The sequence below is a fragment of the Cavia porcellus genome, unplaced genomic scaffold, assembly GCF_034190915.1.
Source record: "Cavia porcellus strain 051 isolate PalLab524CR breed Dunkin Hartley unplaced genomic scaffold, mCavPor4.1 scaffold_7, whole genome shotgun sequence".
Taxonomy (NCBI): Eukaryota; Metazoa; Chordata; class Mammalia; order Rodentia; family Caviidae; genus Cavia; species Cavia porcellus.
This window is the reverse complement of record NW_026947490.1, coordinates 26,546,043-26,567,920: the sequence shown is the minus strand read 5'-3', so window position 1 is coordinate 26,567,920 and position 21,878 is coordinate 26,546,043. Positions and strand designations below refer to the sequence as shown.

Here is a 21,878-nt window from a genome sequence, read left to right as displayed (position 1 = left end):
AGGCACAAAACAGAAAATCCTCATGTTCACATGAAAATGTCTCTCCCTCGTTCCTCAGGAAGCCACTACTGAATCCACAGTGAGAATCTCCAGTCATCAAGTGCAACTTTTCAGAGCCCTCCAGCACACAGGGTGGACAGGACTCAACTGCAATGGCTACCACACTCCTGGACCTTAGCTTCAAGTCTGGGTCCAACCACTCCCCCAGTCCTATTTCTGGGTGGCTGCTGTAGGACAGGACCACAAGACACCCCAACATTTCGCTGCAGGTTCAGGGGTGCCCTGGGTCTTTGGTGTCCACGACTTCAAAGTTGTCTGCCTTCTCCTGCGTCAGGGTCTCCTCTGAGTCCAGGGCTTCTTCCATGGACTCTGAGCTCTGGGGAAGCGGGAGGACAGTTGGCGACAACAGACAATCTGTCAAGAACTCCTTCAGACATAGGAGGTCTTCCTGCAAGGCTGAGGCTGTCACTGGAGCTGCAGTCCTCTGGGCGCCCTCCTGGTTGTGGCACCCAGGCTCTCCCCAGGCCTGCTGCTGGCTGGAGGTGGAGGAGAAGCTGGGCTCGGCAGCAGAGAAGAACTCAGATGGCACAGGATCGGGGTCTTGGAAACCTGCTGAAGCCTGGAGCACGGGCGAGGCCCCCGCAGCCTCTGCAGCACAAGCTGAGAGCTCTCTGGGACCACGAAGCTTGGGCTGGCTCTGTAGTCCTAGCTTTTCCCTCTTAAATCTGGCCCGCCGGTTCTTGAACCAGACCTGTAGGGACACACAGGGTGGGGTGGGGTGGGATGGGCAGGGACACGGTGTCAAAGAGAGGTGCGTGGAGCACCTGCCCCTGCCCAGTCAGGAAGCTGCCCCGGGTGGGATCAGGACCAGGCCACCTCCCTGGCACTGCAGGAGGGAGACAGGAGGAGCAGGCTGGGACAGGGTCAGGGACAGGGATCAGGGTGGGCTGCTGCAAGGGGCCCTGGGTGCACAGGGCACACAGAGGTCCTTGACCCAGTGCTTTGGGCCCATGATGTTGGACTGCAGGCACCAAGGAGACTGGGGACCAACCAGGAGCCCTCTGCCAGCCCCACACCCCTCTGCAGCTCCAGGCTATTGTCCTGTAGCTCAGGCCACCCCAGGCAGTCTAGGTCTTCGTGAAGGGGCCACCAACCTTAAGATTTTCCGCAGTTACTTTCAGCCTTTGTGCCAGCTTCACCCTCTGCTCCGGGGTTGGATACTTCTCCTTAGCGAACAGAGCCTCCAACTGGCTGACCTGCTGACTAGTGTACACTGTGCGCTCCTGCCGCATCTTCTTTGATTGTGGGGGACCTGAGAAGGCTGAGGTGTTTGAGGAGTCTGGCAAGCCTGAGAAGTTTGTGAGGCCTAGGAAGCTTGAGGAGTCTGAGGGGCCTGCGCAGCCTGAGGTGTCTGAGGGACCTAGGAAGCCAGAAGAGTTTGAGGGGCCTAGGAAACGTGAGGAGTTTGAAGGGCCTAGGAAGCCTGAGGAGTTTGACAGGCCTAGGAAGCCTGAGGAGTTTGATGGAACTAGGAATCCTGAGGAGTTTGATGGACCTAGGAAGCCGGAGGAGTTTGAGGGGCCTGGGCAATCTGAAGAGTTTGACAGGCCTAGGAAGCCTGAGGAGTTTGAGGGACCTAGGAAGCCTGAGGAGTTTGAAGGGCCTAGGAAGCCTAAGGAGTTTGATGGATCTAGGAAGCCTGTGGAGTTTGACGGGCCTAACAAGCCTGAGGAGTTTGATGGGCCTAGGAAACCTGAGGGGCCTGCGCAGCCTGAGGAGTTTGAGGGGCCTGCGCAGCCTGAGGAGTTTGAGGGGCCTGGGAAGCGTAAGGAGTTTGACAGGCCTAGGAAGCCTGAGGAGTTTGATGGATCTAGGAAGCCTGTGGAGTTTGACGGGCCTAGGAAGTGTGAGGAATTTGACAGGCCTAGGAAACCTGAGGGGCCTGCACAGCCTGAGGAGTTTGAGGGGCCTGTACAGCTTGAGGAGTTTGAGGGGTCTAGGCAGCCTGAAGAGTTTGAGGGTCCTAGGAAGGCTGAGGAGTTTGAGGGGCCTGGGAAGCCTGAGGAGTTTGAGGGGTCTGGGCAGCCTAAAGAGTTTGAGGGGCCTAGGAAGGCTGAGGAGTTTGTGGGGCCTGGGAAGGCTGAGGAGTTTGAGGGGCCTGGGAAAGCTGAGGAGTTTGAGGGGCCTGGGAAAGCTGAGGAGTTTGAGGGGCCTGGGCAGCCTGGGGAGGCAGAGGGGTCTGCAAACTTTGGGACACCTGAAGAGCCAGAGGTAACTGAAGTGCTTGGGGAAGATAAAGGGTACTGAGGAAAGATGGATCTTTTTAGAACTGAAGAGCCTGAGAACCCGGGTGTTTCTGTGGAATTAGGGGAACCTGGAGAGACTAGGAGGCCAGAATTGTTAGAAAACCTTCTGGATCTTGCATCGCCTGGGGCATGCGAGGTACCCTGTGGCACTTGGGGGCAAGAGGGCATTGGGGGATCTGAAAGATAACCAGAAGGTAATAAGAGAAGGAGATTAGAAGCCACACAGACCATCCTCCCTGCCTCCAGGGCCCCACTCAGCTCCAGGACCCACTGAGGCAAGGGCCCCAAGGACCTGAGAGGAGACATAGCCCAGGGAAGATGGCATTCCTCTGCCCTAGCAGCCCTGTAGCACTCTGTAATCTCCACCTCCCAAACCACACCCTGCGCCTTAGTCCTCCGTGGCCACGTCTTGAACATGGGACTGTAATTGGCTGCTGTGTTACTTTCAGACCCTCAGCCCAGGGTGCCCTGCAGGCCTTCTGCTTCCCACAGCCTCACCCACAGCAGTCTACTCATCCCCTGTGCGCGCCCCACCCCATCTGAGTCTCCACTCCACACCAGCCTTGCATTCTAAGTCCCAAACCCAGGGCCCCAACCCAGGGATGTGGCTTCCCCATTAGCCCAGCTCCTGAGCTACAGCCCCGGCTCACCCTGGGAGTCATCAGACTGCTGCATCCTGGCTGCTGCTCTGCTCCAGCACCTGGAATCCTCCCCAGGTCCTGGGTTTAAATCCCCTCTGCTGCTCTGCCCCCATGTGACCCTTCCTCCCCACTCACCCACCCTGCCCGCCCACCTCTGCCTAGATGCCCCACCTTACTCCTAACTGAGCAGCTACTGAGTGCCAGGTAGATGCCTGGAGCTGGGGACTCAGTGGCCAAGGCAGCCTTGGTGCCCAGGGAAGTTACCCATGGGGGTCCCCGTGCAGGAAGGAAATGCATCCCAGCCCCAGGGGTCTCCTCAGTCCTTCCCAGGCTGGGCACCCCTGCTCTCCAATGCTGGAGACCATGCTGCTATCCCCTCCTTATGCACTGAGCTTGCTTCTGCTTTCCCCAGGGTTCCTGAGTTGCCCTCTCCTGAGTCTGGCACCATCTAAATCCAAACTGAACTTGTCATTTAAACCTGCTGATCAGCAGGCCTAGAGGGTCAGGAGGCAACCAGATTGACATGCTCAGCTCCCAAGGGACTTATTATAGCCAATAAAAGACAGAAATTAAGTGGATAATGAAGCAAGCAGGGTGTGGTGTTCCACACCTATAATCTCAGCACCAGGGAGGCTGAGGCAGGAGTCCCAGGCCAGCCTGCATTACATGCTGGTTTAAAGGCCAGCCTGCTCTAGGCAGCTAGAATCTGGAAGGGGAAAAAATTCACAAAAAGTAACTGAACCATTCTGTGAACCTGAGTTTAAACCCCAATTCTATGCAAGGCCCTTTCAAACATCCTCTCACCAACATGCAACCAGAATTCCCTCTTTCCCATAAAACAATAAACTCAGCTCCACTGAAAACTGTTCTCCTGGTGGTGGGCATTGGCTGAGGACAAGAACAGAGAGGCTTCATCATGTCAACCTCAAACACCAACCTATGCTCCATAATGGTTTCCCCAGAAAAGGACTCAAATTCTCCTGTTTCGCTACCCACCTATGTAGGCACCTTCATTTCACATTCTGGATAAGCAGAACATTTAATTGTGGTTTTTTTTGTTTGTTTGTTTTGAGACAGGGACTGGCCAAGTAGTTCAGGCTGGCCTTGCACTCACTATGTAGCCCAGAAAGGCCTGTAACTCATGGAGATCCTCCTGTCTCAGCTTCCCAAGTACCTCGATACAAGGGCCACCACTATGCATGGCAATTTTTTTTTTAAGTGGTATCAAGGGAGAGCCATGGTGTCATCATGCAGACCACAGATCTGACAGGTTGAGATAAGGATTTCCTCCTATGCAGCCTGGATCTGGCAGAGTGCATCCAGGAAGGACCTGAATAAATGTCTCATCCAGGTACAAGGTCAACATGAGACCCCAAGCCACAGTCTACACCTTCTAGTGAACTCATAAGCTAAACTTTTATTTGATTTGTTTTCCTTTGTATTTTGTTTTGTGTGTTTGCTTTTGTTTTCTGAGATAGCATTCAAATATACAGGCCAAGCTGGTCAGAATTCTAGGCAATCCTCCTGCCTCAGCCTCATCAATGATGGGATCACAGCCATGACTCACCATAGCGGGCACCAGTCTGACTTTTATACCCAAGACAATTAAAATCCCTGGGCAGGGTGGTGCACACCTGTAATCCAAGCACTCTGGAGACTGAGGCAAGAACATTGCCAAGAGTTCCAGGCCAGCCTGAGCCAACTAATGAGACTATGACTTAAAAAGAAAAAAGAAAGAAAGACAGAGAGAAGGAGGAGGAGGAAGAGGAAGAGAAAGGAAGAAGAAGAGGAAGAAGAGGAGAAGGAAAAGAAGAAGCAAAGAAAGAGAAAGAGGAAAAGAAAGACCCAAATGCCAAAAGAATTACAATCGAGGATTCAAAATCAGGGACAAATTTGAAAAAAAAAAAGTAAAAATAACATTTCAAACTGAATTGATGTGGGGCATGGTGGTTTCAACTGACCTTAGCCTGCTGAATATAATGAGATTACAGCAAGCACACCAGAGGTCAACGTGTGGCTTCCAGCGCAGCTCCACAATTTCCCAGGAGGAGGACAGTGGAGGATGAAGAAATGTAGATAAGAGACAAAATGCAGAAAGCTGAGTACAGGCGGAGCCTCCGCTTCTGGTGGAAGAAACAGAGCCGAGGCCTGCAGCACCTTTATTTATTCACTCAGGAGGTTGATGTCTGTGCAAACCCCTCTGCCTAACAACTGGTTTGCCTGGCTCACCTCAGGCACCTCAGGTTCTCAGAGCCGAACAGCCTGTTCATGGGATTTACCTCGGGTGCTCTGTGTTCATGGGGTTGGCCTTGCTTTAGCCCCACACATGTGATCCATCTCCAGGTTTAGCTACTTGCTATGCACACTGAGGCAGGAAGATCATCATATGTTCAAGGCCCGCCTGGGCTGCATACTGAGTTCAATGACAGCCTGAACTATACAGAGAAACCTCGTCTCTCAAAAAACAGAATAACAAACACAAACTGAAATCAAGAAACTGGGTACAGTGGTACATGACATAACCCTGGCTACCTGGGAGCCTGATGCACCACGATTATAAATTCTAGGCCAGCCTGAGCATCTTAATGAGTTGCTGTCACTACAGAAACAGAAACAGGGCTGATGCATAGCTCACTACTGGGGCAGTCACCTGACCCACACAAGGCTGTAGGGTCCACCACAAACTCCACACAACACATACATGCAAAAATAAAACCTTGCATTATTGTATACTCCCGTTCCTAGCAGCACTGCGCACACTAAGCAATAGCAAACGAGTAGGTAGACCAGATGTCACCTGTCCATCAGGTTAGTGCAGTGAAATCCAGCCATGCTCTGCATTCTTCCCCTTCATTTTATATGTCTTTGCAGATATTCGTTTTTTGGTTTTTGTCTTTTTGAGACAGGCTCTCACACTGAACAAAAAGTCAGACTTCTGACTTTCCTCTTGCCTCAGCTTCTTGAGCACGGGGCTTAATGGTGTGAGCTACCACAAAGCCCTGCAGACACAGGTTTTATACAAAACAATGAAGTTGAACCCTTACCTCACATCACAGACAGCAGTCTGCACTCAGTAACTAATTGTGACAAGTAGCACTGAGGCTCAGGGATAATGGTGACAACCATCATTCCCAGCATTTCCAAGGATGAGGCAAGAGTATCACTTTAAATTTGAGCCCAGCATGAGCTACATAGTGAGTTCAAGGTCAGTCTTAACTACATACACAAGGAGATCCTCTCTGAAAAGAAAGAAGGAAGGAAGGAAGGAAGGAAGGAAGGAAGGAAGGACAGACAGACAGACAGAAAGAAAGAAAACCCTGCCACACTGCACATGGTGGCCTGAGTCTATAACCCTAGCACTCAGGAGGCTGAGGCAGGAGATGTGCTGTGAATTTGAGCCCAACTTGAGCTGTATAGCAACATCAAGACCAGTCTGAATCCCATAGTGAGACCCCATGTCCAAAAAAAACCCAGCTCTGACAAAATATGGTCACTCCTGAATGAAGCAGGCACAATGTATTCACACACCCAGACGTAGGGATGCACTGCTATCCCACATCTACGCTACTAGAGGATGCAATAAATTTGCTTTTCCAGCACAAGGCCCAAGGAAACCTAGGACACAGTTCTCTAAAGAAATCACTTTCCTGCTGTGGGCTTGGGGAGAGCCAGACATAGGCCTGTCTCTGTGATTAGCGCCATTCAAGGACCTCCGAGGGAGAGAACCTGGCCCCAGAGGGACGAGATGCCCTCCTGAAAACCATATCATTTTCATTGGATTGGTTTGTGGGTTTTGGGGGGGTGGGGTAGTTTCTTTTGTTTTGTTTATATTAACTCCAATGGCATGCAGAGCTATTTAAAAGATAGCAAGACATGTTGCAGAAGACATTATGCATGTACTACTGGCTTGCTTTGAGGTCCTTTATTTCATTTATTGTTTTGTTCTTATTGTTTCTTTTCTGTTCACTTTTTAGTATATTCAAAGGTGGTATCTCAGACATTTGGAAGACAGCAAAGGCGATATGGTAACTATTGTTGAATTCATAAGTTTTGCAAGTCCTATGTCTCTTATTCTAGTTTATTTTGATTGATTGTATTCTGTTTTATTTTCCTTGGTTTTTTCCTCTTGAAAATAAAATTTTTAAAACATTTAAAAAGTAGGGTATGGTTTCAAAGGTTACTGGAAAAGAAAAGAAAAAAAAGTCGGGCGTGGTGGCTCAGGACTGTAATCCCAGCTCTCCGGAGACTGAGGCAGGAGGATCATTGTGAGTTCCAGACCAGCCTGGGCTACAAAGTGAGCTTGAGGCCATCCTGATCTGCATAGTGAGATCCGGTCTCAAAAAAGACAAATCAAAAATCTCTTTATCTCCTGGAGCACGGGGAACCAAGCAATCCCTCCCTGCTTGGTGAGCAGCTGTGAGTGTGGCAGGCTCTGACAGTCCAACAATGGAGCCACTGGCATTTACTGGGACCTGCCCCATGCTGGGACCTGGAGCACTGGGAAACCAAGCAACCCCGCCCCCAGTGAAGGGCTGTGAACATGGCACCACTCAGGCTGAGAATCAAACATCACATCTTCTCCCCACCCCCACCCTGTAACCGCGCGGCCTCTCTCCCAACTTAGCAAGTGGGAGCTAGTGACCCAGACATCCCTTGACAGATTGACCATAGGCAATAGAGCAAATAGGGGGATTTCCTTCTACCATCTCTCTGAAGGCAAATAATTTTATCCCTGTTTTGCTTTGTTCTAATTAATGGTGTTATTTTAGCCAGTTTTGTTTTGTTGAACTTCAGTATACATGAAAGTATGGACAGCTATTTTGAAGAGAAAGAGAAACTCTACACAGACATTACTGACTTCCCTATTGTCTGGTTTGGAAGACCTAAAGCGCCTTCCTCATAGCAGTGCAATTTGTAATCACCAGATCTTGGAAACAACCCAAGTGTCCATCAACTGAGGAATGGATAAAAAAGTTGTGGTATTTCTATACAATGGAGTATTACTCATCTATAAAGAAGGATAACATTTAGATATTTATCAATAAATGGGCACAGCTTGAGATCATACTCATAAGTGAAATAAATCAACCTCGCATGTGTGAATACCGAATAGTTTCCCTAATGTAAGTAATGATTCAAATATATAAAAGTATGTGGTAATCATGATTCCCCATTATGTGGCCTTGAAGCATTATAAAGTTTTCACTTATTAATTGGAAAGGCTTTATTCTGGGCTTCTTGATATGGAAATATTTGAAGCTATATATATGAAGTTATATTCAAATATTTCAAGGAAAAAGACACTATGGTAACTACTACTAAATCGGGTTATTTGGTGGTAAAACACTCAGTTGCTGAAACAGTCATGCTTTGACCTGTATTTTATGTTGTTATGTCCTCTTTTATCTCAATCTCTCCCTTATGCACTAAAAAAAATTATTTAGTTATTTTTTATGCTTTGTTTAATTAAGGGGAAAAATTTAAAAAATTAGCAGGAGATATTATAGTAATTTTTTTTGATTTCCTATTAACTTGTTTTGAAGTCCTGTAATACTCCCACTATCTTGTTTTACTGATTAGACTCTGTTCCATTCTGCATGATAGTATCAAGTTTGGGGGAGTAGGCAACTACTTTGAGGGCAATAAGATTCACAAAGATTCCCATTCTGGTTTGACTATTATCTCCTTTGGAAGCCCTGAAATGTTTACAATTTTTAAGTTTTATTGGTCTTGTTCTCTACTGATTTGTTCAACTTTATAATACCTAATGAGGGGCTGGGGATTTAGCTCAGCAGCATAAGCGCAATGAGATAGACAATTCTTTTTAAGGAAGCAAGAGGCATTAGGGTAACCATTGTTGATAACCTTGTACTCTGTTCTTACATCATGTACTATGTCTATCCTTGGTTTTGACTGACAACTTTGTTTTTCCATATTTGACTTTATTCTCTTCCAAAAAAAAAAAAAAGAAGTAATAAGAACTAAGGAGTAATAAAACCCAAAATGTGTAAATTTTGTTGTAAAAAAGAGAGGCAAAAAAAGTGCTCTAAAGGATACAACTGCAAGTGTGTTTAGGGGTTTTAAATAGCTGATCATATTAATGTTTTTGGTTGGATCATTGAACACAACTGTTTGCAGTCTCTCTGTTTGAATGTTCACTTTGTATGCTTTGATACTGTGACTTGAGCAACTATCTCTAAGACGATAATGTTTAATCCATTAACTGGTGATTTCTAACTGTTTCTTTTTTGTAGTTCTGTATTACTTGTACCCTTGCACCGCTTTGTTGTGTTTTGTTTTTTCTCTTTTTCCTTTTAAATAAAATTTTTTAAAAATGAGAAAAAAAATAAAAAGTAAAAAAAAAAAAGAAAATAAAATTTTAAAAATCTGTTTTTCAAAACCTGGCCTGAGGGCTGAGGATTAAGCTCAGTGGCATAAGCGCCTGCCTTGCAAGACCATGAGTTCGATCCATGGTACTGTTTAAAACATAACAAAACAAAACACTTGGCCTGAAAGAACTTTTTTAGCAAAGAAAGAAACATGGCTCCAGAAAATAAAACAAAAGCCACACACTTGTCAATTTTTTTTCAAAACAAAAAATAGCCTAGTTTTGACACATACCCACTACTTATGATCTTAAAAATATACTACTTTTGGGGTAAATACAATAGTTTGACTTGATAAAGTTATAGTTTGTGGAGGGAAAACCTTTGTTACTGTCCATTGTCATATCTAATGAATATTTAAAAAACAAAGCTAAGCCAAAATAAAACAAGGTGCAAATCTTTGCAATGTCAACTAATGGAAATGGCCAAACCAGGAGTTGGAACTGTTGTTTATACCAAGAGTTCTTTTTCGTTGTTGTTGTTGTTTTTAGACAGGGGCTCACTATGCGGTGAGGCTGGCCTTGAGCTCACTTTGTAACCCAGGCTGGTCTCAAACTCACAACAATCCTCCTGCCTCTGCCTCCAGAATGCACCACCACGCTCCACTACAGCAAGCTTCTTTTGTATTCTTTTCGGTCTTCCCTGTGGTTCCCAAATTTTGGCAGGGGAGAAGTAAACTGTAGTCCTTTTTTAAAGCTTTTGGGAAAGGAGAGAAAGCAGATCAGCTGCTGTAAACCTCAAAGTACTCATGAGTAAGAGCCAAAGAAGGAGGCCTCTGAAAGCAAGGTCTGTGGGCAGCTTACGGTCCTGCTGACATGATTTCTTATGGTAAAAGATTTTCAAAGAAAATGGAATTCTAGGGCTGGGGCTTTAGCTCAGCGGCACAGCACCTGCCTTCATGTTGCAAGTACAAGATCAGAAGGTTGATCCTTGGTACCAAAAACAACAACAACAAAAAAGTAATTCCATAATTTTCTTTGTAGGCCGTGCTGAACTGGTTAATTTTGCTCAAACTATTCATTCAAATATTTTGTGTGAAGAAAATAGCCATATGACTGAATTTTTTCTTTAAATCCGTTGTTAAATATAGGACGGCTGTGGCTGCTTCCCTTTGACCATATTGGGATCTTTAAAAATAATCCTAATTAAAGGCTTGATATTAGAAAGATTAGAAGCATTTTTTATCTCACTCCCCAAGAAACTAAACTCCCCAAAACAAAAATCTGGCAGAAGATCAAGAAGCCGTCAATCAACACAATGTTCATATGTCATTTTACTAGTAGATATTTCAGAGAATCTTCAAAGGAGTTTCCATCTGAATGAAATTCATGAGAAGTTTATTAAGTGGCTAAATCTTTTTACATCTATAAATTAGTGTAGCCGGGGCTGGGGATTTAACTCAGTAGCATAAGCTCCTGCCTTGCAAGTGCATGGTCATGAGTTCGATTCCTGGTACCGGTAAAAAAAATTAAAAATAAAAATAAATACATTAGTGTAGTCTGTGAAACCCATAAGCTTATGAAATTTAAAAGATTCCTTCAAACTTTAGCATGAGCCAGGAGTAATAACCTAACATAATATAAAATAATATTGATCTCTACAAGTCACATAGAGAATTACGTTGTTTAGTTATGATCATTGACGGAAAAACTGATTGTGTCGATGGCCTCTAAAAATGATGACGCAATAACAACACACTTTAAAAATACCCACCAATTATATAATTGGCAAATATATGAGGCAAAATAGCTTATGCTCAGGGATGCAAAAAAGCACTACACATTACACTTCCATTAATAAGTCAGTTTCAAACAGGGGCATAGTAAACACCCCACAGTTCAAAGTACAACATTCAGAAAACACTGTGAATTTAAAAAGACAAAATAAGAGTACCTTAATTTTTAATATTGATGAAGCAAAGTATATTTTTTTCCTTAGGGTGGCAAATCACTTCAACTGTTTTTTTACAGTGACAATTTTTAGGGCTAAAGCAAATTATTAAGGAAACACAAAGATTCAAACGAAATTCCTTTTGGCTGGCAGGCAAGAAGGAAACAACAAAGAAATACAAATATTTTCAGGGAAGCATTATATCTAGATTGAAGCACTGGTCATGAAGATAGATACGTGGGGTATCGAATCCGGTGCAGGCTGGATTACTGAAGTGTGCCGAGAGACTGTTCTTCAGCTAGCTATCAGCCTAACACTATGAGGACTGCATCCTTATGATACCCTTATCTTAATAGGAAGCTGCAGAAGACATGAAGCGATTTTTCTACAACCTTTCTTTTCACAATGGTTGTACTTTCAATCACATATATCAAAATAAAATGAAGGGCTGGGGATTTAGCTCAGCAGCATTAGCACCTGCCTTGCAAGCATGCAGTCAAGAGTTCGATCCCCGGTACTGATAAAAAAAAAAATGAAATACAGAACATTATAGAACTTATCAAAACAGAACATTGAATTGAGCAGTACCATTAATCAAAATAAAGCAAAACAGTAATAAAAATATTTGCCTTCAAAGAGATGGTAGAAGGAAATCCCCCTTATTTGCTATGGTCAACCTCCCAAGAGGTGCTCAGATCTCTGGTTCCCATTTGCTAACAGGGGGCAGGAGAAGTGGGGTAGGGGAAGTGGAATGTGTGACTCTCAGAGCCTGTGCACCAGTAGGCTCACTATTGCTTAGCAGGGAGGGAGGTTGCTTGCTTGGTTTCCCAGCACCCTAAGTTCAAACAGGGCACGGATCTCAGGAGAGGCTGGTGGTTCTCCCCCTGGAGAGGCCACAGCACCATCACCACAGTTTTTTTAACCATTTATTTCTTCTTCTTATTCAGAAGAGAGCTCCTTGGAAGTCATGTTAATTTGAATTGTCAAATCAAAAAATAAGTGCCTGCTGTTTAAAAAAAAATCCTAGCCTGGGATTTAGCTCAGTGGCATAAGGCCCGCCTGGCAAGTGCAACGTCATGAGTTCAATCCCCAGCACCAAAAAAAAAAAAAAGTTTCCAAAGGAAAAAAGAAATCTGAGCTCACAGTTTGTGAAGAAAGCCTTGGCCCAGAAGGGAGAAATGGCATTCGGGTGTAAGCACAGAAGAATGTCTGTTGTCCGACTCAGACCTGTCGAGGCTCACAGAAAGAGCAAGTGGAGGCTTGGCCAGTCCCTCTCTGTACACTGTTTGGTTACTTAGAAGTGGGGCCACTGTTGGGTTAGTACATCAATGCCTGCATTTACCAAGACCTTAACAGGTTTTCCCCTGACCCTCTCAGGTAACATGGATTACCTGGGTGAGAGACAGGAACCCATGACCCAATTAGCCTAGACCTTCCATCCTAATTAGCCTAAAACTTTCATCATTAACATTTTACTTTTTTCTTAGTAGCAGCTTTGGGCATCCCCACTTGAGACGCCCCATCTCCTTACCAAAGGCATGCTGGTTGGGATCCAGTGAAATTCATCTCCTTCCTTGTTGGGCCCACTTTTGACCCTCTTTTTCTTCTTATCCCTGTCCGTGCCTCCTTTTCATGGGTTGCAAACATCACCTGCATCTGTTCCTCCTGAGCTTTCTACTTTTATACAACCTCTTGTCTCTTTTCATACTTTTTGCTCTCCTCCGATGTAAATAGAGTATAGAGCAGTTGCTGACAGTCAATCCAATGGGGATGAGAGTCTTAAACACTGATATAACCATGTTAATCAGAGGATCTGGTTGCTCAAAGAATGGGGGGATTCTGAGTTTTTAGTTATACAGATCACCGGAGCTAAATAGGTTACTTACAAAAATGATTTCAATTACTCCTTCAGGTACCAGTACTGTCATTTCCTGCAGAGGCAAAACAGGAACTAGAAAAGGGAAAACATTCCCTCCACAGAGGGTGGGCATTCTCACCATGTGGGCTGAGCTCCACCATCCAGGTTCAGCCCCCAGGAGTCCAGGTCTGCACAGGGTGAGCCACTTTTTCTTTATTTGTTTTTAATTTAGCCACTCCAGCCTAAAACAAGAGCAAAAATCCAAAGCTCACAAAGCTTGAAAAGATAGCAATGGTGACCTCTGCCAGTGGTGGGCTACAAACACATACGCTCCACACACAAAAGGCAAATAATCCTGGGGAGAAATGCACTGCCCCCCCCCCCCCGAGCTCAAATTTAGTACAGACTCAGAGCAAAATTCCCTGACAGGCAAAAACATGTCTCATGTGCTAGGCTCTTCTCCGGTTCAACGAACAACCAAATGCTGTCACAAAACAAACTCTGATCAAGCCATATGCTAACTGCCAATTGAAGAAACCAAAACCGAATCCCAAAATGCTTACCTTGGTCAGGGACAAGTACTTAGCAGTTTGAGTCTTGTGGCCAAAGGATCCACCCCTTCAACTGCTCCTGAAGGGCTGATAGAAATCAGCCAGGGTTCCCTGCTACCCAGGTGCTAGCTGTAGGGCAAGGAGACAGTGCAGCCCTCTCAAAAGATGCTGTCCTTGTGGGTGTATCTCGCTGGTGCCCTCAAATGTAATGGTACCCTCGAGAAAGTTACCCATGGGAAACCAATAGTTGACAAATAAGTGAGCTTTATTTGGAGCTGCACCAATCAGCAGCACATTCAGGCAGTTAAAGTTGCTAACCTCGTTTTTTTGTTTTTTTGCTTTTTTTTTTTTTTTTTTTTTTTTTTTTTTTTTTTTTTTTACAAATATACACTTCTTTGTTCTGATTCCTTATATATTCATGTGTGAGTTCACAAGATCAAGAGCTTACCATGGATACCACTTTTGCAACTCCATCATTGCTTTGGAATGTTACAAGACCTTCTGACTGATCTGATTAGTTGACACAGAGGATGTAGACACAAGGCACCTTCCTTACCTTGAGATAAAATCATTTGTTCCTCTTCCATACTTTTTATGGCCATTTAAAGGAGGAGAGAGTCTTTTGGGGATGTGGCCAAGGTTCACATGCTATTTAAAATCTAACTGCTAGTGCTCACTTAGGCAGCACATATACTAAAATTGGATAGATACAGAGAAGATTAGCATGGGCCCTGAGCAAGGGTGACACACAAGTTCATGAAGCGTTCCATATTTTTAAAAAAAGCATGGAGTGAAGTATTTCAGATCATAAAGGAAAAAGATTTCCAATCTAGACTGATGTACCGTGCAAAACTGTCCTTCAAAATCGATGCAGAAATAAGATACTTCCAGGACAAGGAAAAGCTGAAAAACTTCATGATCACCAAGCTAACCCTGCAAAGAATACTGAAAGACAGCTTAGATACACTTAGGAAAAAACCACTAAACACAGCAGACAATTAAACAGAACAGAAAGATAAAGATGCAACAGCAGAAAGATAACATGTCAGCAATAAATTAATATATAACAGTTATAACCATTAATGTAAATGGTCTCAGTGCACCAATTAAAAGAAACATACTGACAGAATGGATCCAGAAACAAAATTCAACCATATGCTGTTTACAAGAAGCCCATCTAAACCAAAAGGATATTAACAGACTGAAAGTGAAAGGATGGAAAACAATACATCATGCAACAGGAACTCAAAAAAAGCAGGTTTAGCTATTCTGTTTGCAGACAATGTGAACTTCAAACCAATAATGTTCAGAAGAGATAAAGAAGGTCACTACATACTGGTAAGGGTAAAACTCCAAGAGGAAGAGATAACTATCTTAAATATATATGCACCAAATTCCAGAGCATCCAGTTATATAAAACAAGTACTCACAGAAATGAAAACCAAATTAACAGTAGCACAATTCTAACAGGAGATCTTAACACAACATTGACACCAACCGACACATCAACCAGACAGAAAATAAGCATAGAAATAAAAGAATCACACCTGTGAACAAATGCACTTAATAGACATATACAGAGTGTTCCACCCAACAACGACAGAATACACATTCTTCTCAGCAGTACATGGGTCATTTTCTAATTTACGCCATATATTAATTCACAGAACATATTTAAATAAAAGCAAAAGAGTTGAGATTACCCCTTGCATGCTATTGGATCATAGGGCTATGAAATTAGAAATTAATGATACAAGATGCTGCAAAATTCCCACACACACATGGAAACTGAATAACATACTCGAGTAATGAGTGGGTCACAAAGGAAGTTAAAGAAGAAATTAAACAATACCTACAAACAAATGAAAACACAAATACAATTTACCGGAATATGTGGGATGCAATGAAATCTGTCCTCAGAGGAAAATTTATTGCACTGAGTTCCCACATCAGGAAAACAGAGTGAATACAAACAAATAGCCTGATGTTACACCTCAAACATCTAGGAAAAAAGAGCAAGTCAAGTCCAAAGCCAAAAGAAGAGAAGAAATTATAAAACTCAGAGCAGAAATCCATGCAATAGAGATTTAAAAAAATCCAAAAAATCAATGAATCAAAGAGTGGGTTCTTTGACAGAAAATAAAATCGAAGGCCCCTAGCCAACCTTACTTAAAAAACGGAAGAAAAAGCTCAAATTCATGCAATAAGGGATGAAAGATGTGAAACCACAGACCCTATAGAAATACAGAAGATCATCAACACCTATTTTGAAAACCTCTACTCTCAAAGGTTTAATGACAGAGGAAATAGTCAGATTCCAAGAAGCATACAAAGTACCAAAGCTAGATGTCATGAAGATGTAAAACTGTTGAATAATGCAATTTCTATTAATAAAATTAATAGAAAACATAATTAAATCTTTACCTACAAAGAAGAATCCAGGCCCAAATGGATTTACTGCAGAATTCTACAAGAAATACAAAGAAGACCTAATGCTAACACTCCTCAAACTCTTCAATGAAATTGAAAGGGAAGCAATCCTTCCTAAATCGTTCCTAGAAGCAAATATTACTCTGGTACCAACACCTGAAAAAGACCCAACTGAAAAAGAGAACTGCAGACCAATCTCCCTAATGAACACAGGTGCAAATATCCTCAATAAAATGTTGGCAAATAGGATGCAGCAAATCATCAAGAAGATCATACACCATGAACAAGTGGGATTCGTCCCAGGCATGCAGGGATGGTTCAATACACGTAAATCAATAGATGTAATACACCATATGAATAGAGGCAAAAGTAAGAATCATACGATCATTTCTATAGATGTAGAAAAAGCTTTTGATCAGGTCCAACATTCATTTATGATAAGAACCTTACAGAAAATTGGAATAGATGGTCTTTACCTCAATATAATAAAGGCCATCTATGACAAATCAACAGCCAATATAATACTAAATGGCCAAAAATTGAAGGCCTTTACTTTAAAATCAGGCACAAGACAAGGATTTCCCTTATCACCACTCCTATTTAATATAGTACTGGAAATACTAGCCAGAGAAATTAGACAAGAGAGAGGAATAAAAGGCATAAAGATAGGAAAAGAAGAAGTTAAATTATCATTATTTGTAGATGACATGATACTCTATATAGAAGATCCCCAAAACTCCATTGAAAGACTGCTAGATATAATAAATAAATTCAGTAATGTGACTGGATATAAAATCAATACTAAAAAATCAATAGCATTCCTATACACTAACAACAAAGTCACAGAGAGAGAAATAAGAGAAGCCACACCCTTCACACTAGCAACCAAAAAATGAAATATTTAGGAATTACTCTCACAAAAGAAGTGAAAGACCTATACAGGGAAAATTATAATACACTGAAGTTGAAAATGATTTCAGAAAATGGAAAGACATCCCTTGCTCATGGATAGGAAGAATAAATATTGTGAAAATGGCCATTCTCACAAAACTTTTATACAGATTCAATGCAATCCCAATAAAAATACCATCAACATACCTCATAGAACTCGAGAAATCACTCCTAAAATTCATCTGGAGTGAGAAGAGACCTAGAATAGCAAGGACAGTCCTAAGCAGCAAAGGCAAGGCAGGAGGTATCATAATCCCAGACTTGAAGTTATACTACAAAGCAACAGTAGTAAAATCAACATGGTACTGGAACCAAAACAGAGCTGAAGATCAGGGGAATAGATTAGAAGATACAACCACAACTGCAAACACACTCAACCACCTTATCTTTAATAAAGTAGCCAAACAGGTTCACTGCAAGAATGACAGTCTCTTTAATAAATGGTGTTGTAAAAACTGGCTCTCCATTTGCCGAAAACTAAAACTAGATCCATGCCTATCATCATGTACTAAGTTAATATCAAAATGAATCAAAGATCTGAATATTAAAACAGAAACACTAAATCTATTGGAAGACAATTTGGGTAGAAACCTTGAAGACACAGGGGTAGGTAGAGAATTCATGAACAGGACTCAAACCGCATGGGAAATACTTCCCAGAATCAATAACTTTTACCACCTCTTAAGTTTCTGCATGTCAAAAAAAATCTCCAGTATAGTGAAAAAAACCCACAAACTGGCAGAAAATCTTAGTGAACTCCCCCTCAGAGAAGGGACTTTTGTCTAAAACATATAAAGAATTAAAAAAAAACTTACATCCCCAAAATTCAAAGATCCAATCCAAAAATCGGCATCTGAGATGAATACGCAATTCTCAGATGAAGAAATGATCATAATTATTCATTAGAGAAATGCAAATTAAAACCACACTGAGATTCCATCTCACTCCTGAAAGAATGGCCAGGATCTAGAAAACCAACAACAACAAATGCTGCAGAGGCTGTGGGGAAAAGGGAACTCTCTTGCACTGTTGGTGGGACTGTAGACTGGTACAACCTTTGTGGAGGTTAGTCTGGAGATTTCTCAAAAACCTGGGATTGGAAGTCCCATTTATTCCAGCTATTCCACTTCTAGGCATATTCTCAGAAGAACTGAAAGCATCATACCACAGTGATATATGTGCACCTATGTTTATAGCAGCACAATTTGTAATTGCCAGATCTTGGAAACAACCCAAGTGTCCATCTACTGAAGAATGGATGAAAAAGTTGTGGTATTTTAATACAATGGAGTACTACTCAGCTCTAAAGAAGGATCACATTGAGATATTTATAAATACATGAGCGCAGCTTGAGACCATACTCATACGTGAAATAAATCGGACTCATATGTGTGAATACCAAATAGTTTCCCCAGTATAAGGAATGATTCAAATATATGAAAGTATGTGGTAAGCATGATTCCCCATTATGTGGCCTTGAAGCCCCGTGAAGTTATCATTCACTAATTGGAATGTCTTTATTCTGGGCTCCTTGATATTATTACCTGTGATGAAATGAACAGCTATTTTGAAGAAAACAAGACATCACAATAGCTAGTGCTGATTTAATATCATCTTGTTTGAGGCCCCACCAAATGTTGCTCTTCTGTCTCCATTGATTTTATCATGATGTATCTTACTGGATTTTATTATATGTGACAGTATAAACAAAAACTTTTATAGGCAAAGAGATAATATAAAAACCATTGTTCATTTTCCGTTAGCTGGTTGTAAACACCCTGTAATACTTTCATCCACTTGAATGGCTTCACTCTGTCTTGATATGTTTGATGCTTTGGTATCCAAAGTTATATTCAAATATTTCAAGGAAAAATACACTTTGGTAACTACTATTAAGTAGAGTTACTTGGTGGTGAAGCACTAGGTTTCTGAAATTGTCATGCTTTAATCTGTATTGTTATGTTTTTATGTCCTCTTTTATCTCAATCTACCCCTTATTCATTAAAAAATTATTTATTTATTATTTCAATTAAGGGGAAAAATAAAAAAATTAGCAGGATATATTATAGTAACTTTTATGATTTCAAATTAACTTGGTTTGAAGCCCTGTATTACTCCTACTATCTTGTTTTAGCTCATTAGACTCTGTTCCATTATGTTTGATAGTATCGAGTTTGAGGTTATAGGCAACTATTTTGAAGGCAATAAGATTCACTTTCTCATGTTTCAGAATAACCTTTCCAACATCCTTCTTTGTTAATGTTCCTCGAAATTCCTCTCTGAACTTTATTGGTACTACATCTCTTTTCTGTTTGATTTAGTATTTTCACTCTTTTAATTCTTTTAGTATGAATATCTGTTGTAGTTCTCAAAATCTGTCACTGTTCTCTACTGCATTTTGTTTAAATCATACTACACTCCCTTGGATGTGTATTGGCTTGTTAATGTATTGTTAATATTTGAAAAATCCATTTGATTCCATGTAAAAGTTACATTTGTAATATTGTGTGAACTTTGTTCATATTATTCTCTTAATTTCCAATAGCTCAATCAATATTTACCTGTGGTTAAAACACATTCAATATTTTAATTCCCAGTATTCTAATCTCTATATAATAACCCAAAGTGATATATTTTTTACTTTCTTGTATCTCATATTGGCATATGTATGCATAATCTACTCTATATTTATGACTATTCAGATAGAATGTGGTCATTGTGCCATCATACCAGAGATGGTATGACTGTAGACTGTGTGACTATTTCAAATTGGTGAGCAAGTTTTATTTACCATGATAAGGCATGGTCATTCTGTTTAATGACATGGTCTTTAAGTGGAGTCTTCACACATTTTTATCACACATTAATTTTGCAGTTGACCTTATTCTATGCTATGTAAATTTTTCATTCTTTTTATTTTATTATACTTGATTAATGCATGTTAACATTATGTAATAGTTGGATTTTTTCAGGTAAGCTATGTACATGCAGTTAACATATTCCCCACTCTGTTTTTTTCTTTTTCAGATTATTTCTTTCCACAAATGCTGTCATTCTTTAATGCTAATTTGAAACTAATTTTATCATGCAAAAAGAAACTAAATGATTATTGTATTGACATTGTTCCTAATAGCTTTAACAATTTCTGAAAAATCCAATGACTTAGACATTTTCCTTCATCAAAATTTGAATATGGTCATGGTGGTGTTACTGTCTTCCAATTACTTTGGATTTTACTCTTGTTAATCATAGTAAGGCTTGTGTAAATTCAAGAGGAGGGACATAAAGAAAACATGTATCTTTGCTTGCATCATTCTTCCAGAATGAAGGAAATCCTTTAATACTTAAGCCCAAGTAAGGTATTGCTTAAAAATTTCAAACTATATCAGAATAACAAATTATTTTTTTGCATTTAAAATTCTTTCAAATACATGTTCTGTGTTACCATGTATTATATATTTATTGGGGTGATTTTATATATATGTAATATATTTCAGGGTATAATGTTAAACTCACTTGCATATTTGGATATTATCTTCCTCTGTGGCTTTGATCGTCTGTTGTTTGGGTTCATTGTTACAAAATATTTGAGCAGATAATTCCCTTTTACATATGCAAATAGATACTCTTTTTTAATTTAAGAGTCAAAAATGATGATATAAAATTTCAAGACAAGAGCAGAATATTTGCAATAGTTAATATATTGCATATTGTTATCTTTAAACTACTTGTTCAGATTTAAAAATATCAGCTTGCATAATAGATCAAACAGTATAAACATAAATACTTTTATGTAGTGAATTAAAATGAGTCTGTGTAATAACTGTCTAGGCTTTTTCATATTTATAAATACTCTTTTTCTCTTCTGTGTTTCTTCTTTCTCCTATCCCAGTTTTTATTTGCTTTTGAGCATTTTCTTTCCCTACCACAATATTTATCATAGATTTTGTATTTTATTTACTTTTTCAGTATTTTACACTATGAAAACTGTATGAGGTTTACACATGCCACTTTGATTTCAGTAGCTTATGAGGATAGTCACTCATTGCACTCATTTACTAATAAAAACCTGGAATTTATCCTTCTTTATGACAGAGTAAAAATTCATTAGATTAAAATATAATACCTCCAGTATCCATTCCTCTGTCTATAGGCATTTGGGTTGTTTCTAAGATTTAGCTATTACAAACTGTGTTGTTATGCACACAAATGTGCATTTATCACTGTGTACAAAGTTTTTACTACTTCCAGGTTGATATCTAGAAGAAAAAAAGAAAATAAGTGGGTAAATGGGACCTGTAATCCTAGGTATTTTTGAGGAAACTCTAGACCAATTTGGTCATGTTTGCAGTAGTTTGCACTTCTACCACAGTGGAGTTTTTTTTTTTTAATCCAAATGACTCCTCCAGCATTTATTATTTCTTGATTTTTGATGTTAGCCATTCTTTCTGGAATGAGAAGGAATCTTAGCATTATCTTAATTTGCATCTGTCAAATGATCAGTGATGTCAAAATTTTTTCATGTATACATTTTTCATTTCTCTTTCTTAATCAGAGAAATGTCTATTTATTTCAGATGTCCATATTTGAATTTTAGGTCTTTAAATGGTGGGAGGTCAGCCTGCTTTTCAGATTTTTTATACATTCTATGTATTAATCTGGTCTCAGAGGGACAATTGGCCAAATATTTTGCCACTCTCTGTTAACCACTTCATGCTATTGGTCATTTGTTTTGCAGGAAAATGCTGTTTTTTCAATTTTAAACTTTTTTTTTCCATCTCAAACATTTTTATTAAACTGCATTTATCTAGAATTGCAAGACAAACCTTAGGAAAAAAGATTTATTCAGCTATTTTACACACACA

The 21,878-nt window shown here is 40.8% G+C and overlaps 1 non-coding gene across 1 annotated transcript; it reads left to right on the top strand.

Moving 5' to 3' along the window:
* Positions 1–14,301: 14,301 nt before the first annotated feature.
* LOC111756352 (U6 spliceosomal RNA) lies at positions 14,302–14,408 on the top strand. The gene has a single exon (XR_002790839.1). It is a non-coding gene; the product is annotated as a U6 spliceosomal RNA (small nuclear RNA).
* Positions 14,409–21,878: the final 7,470 nt, after the last annotated feature.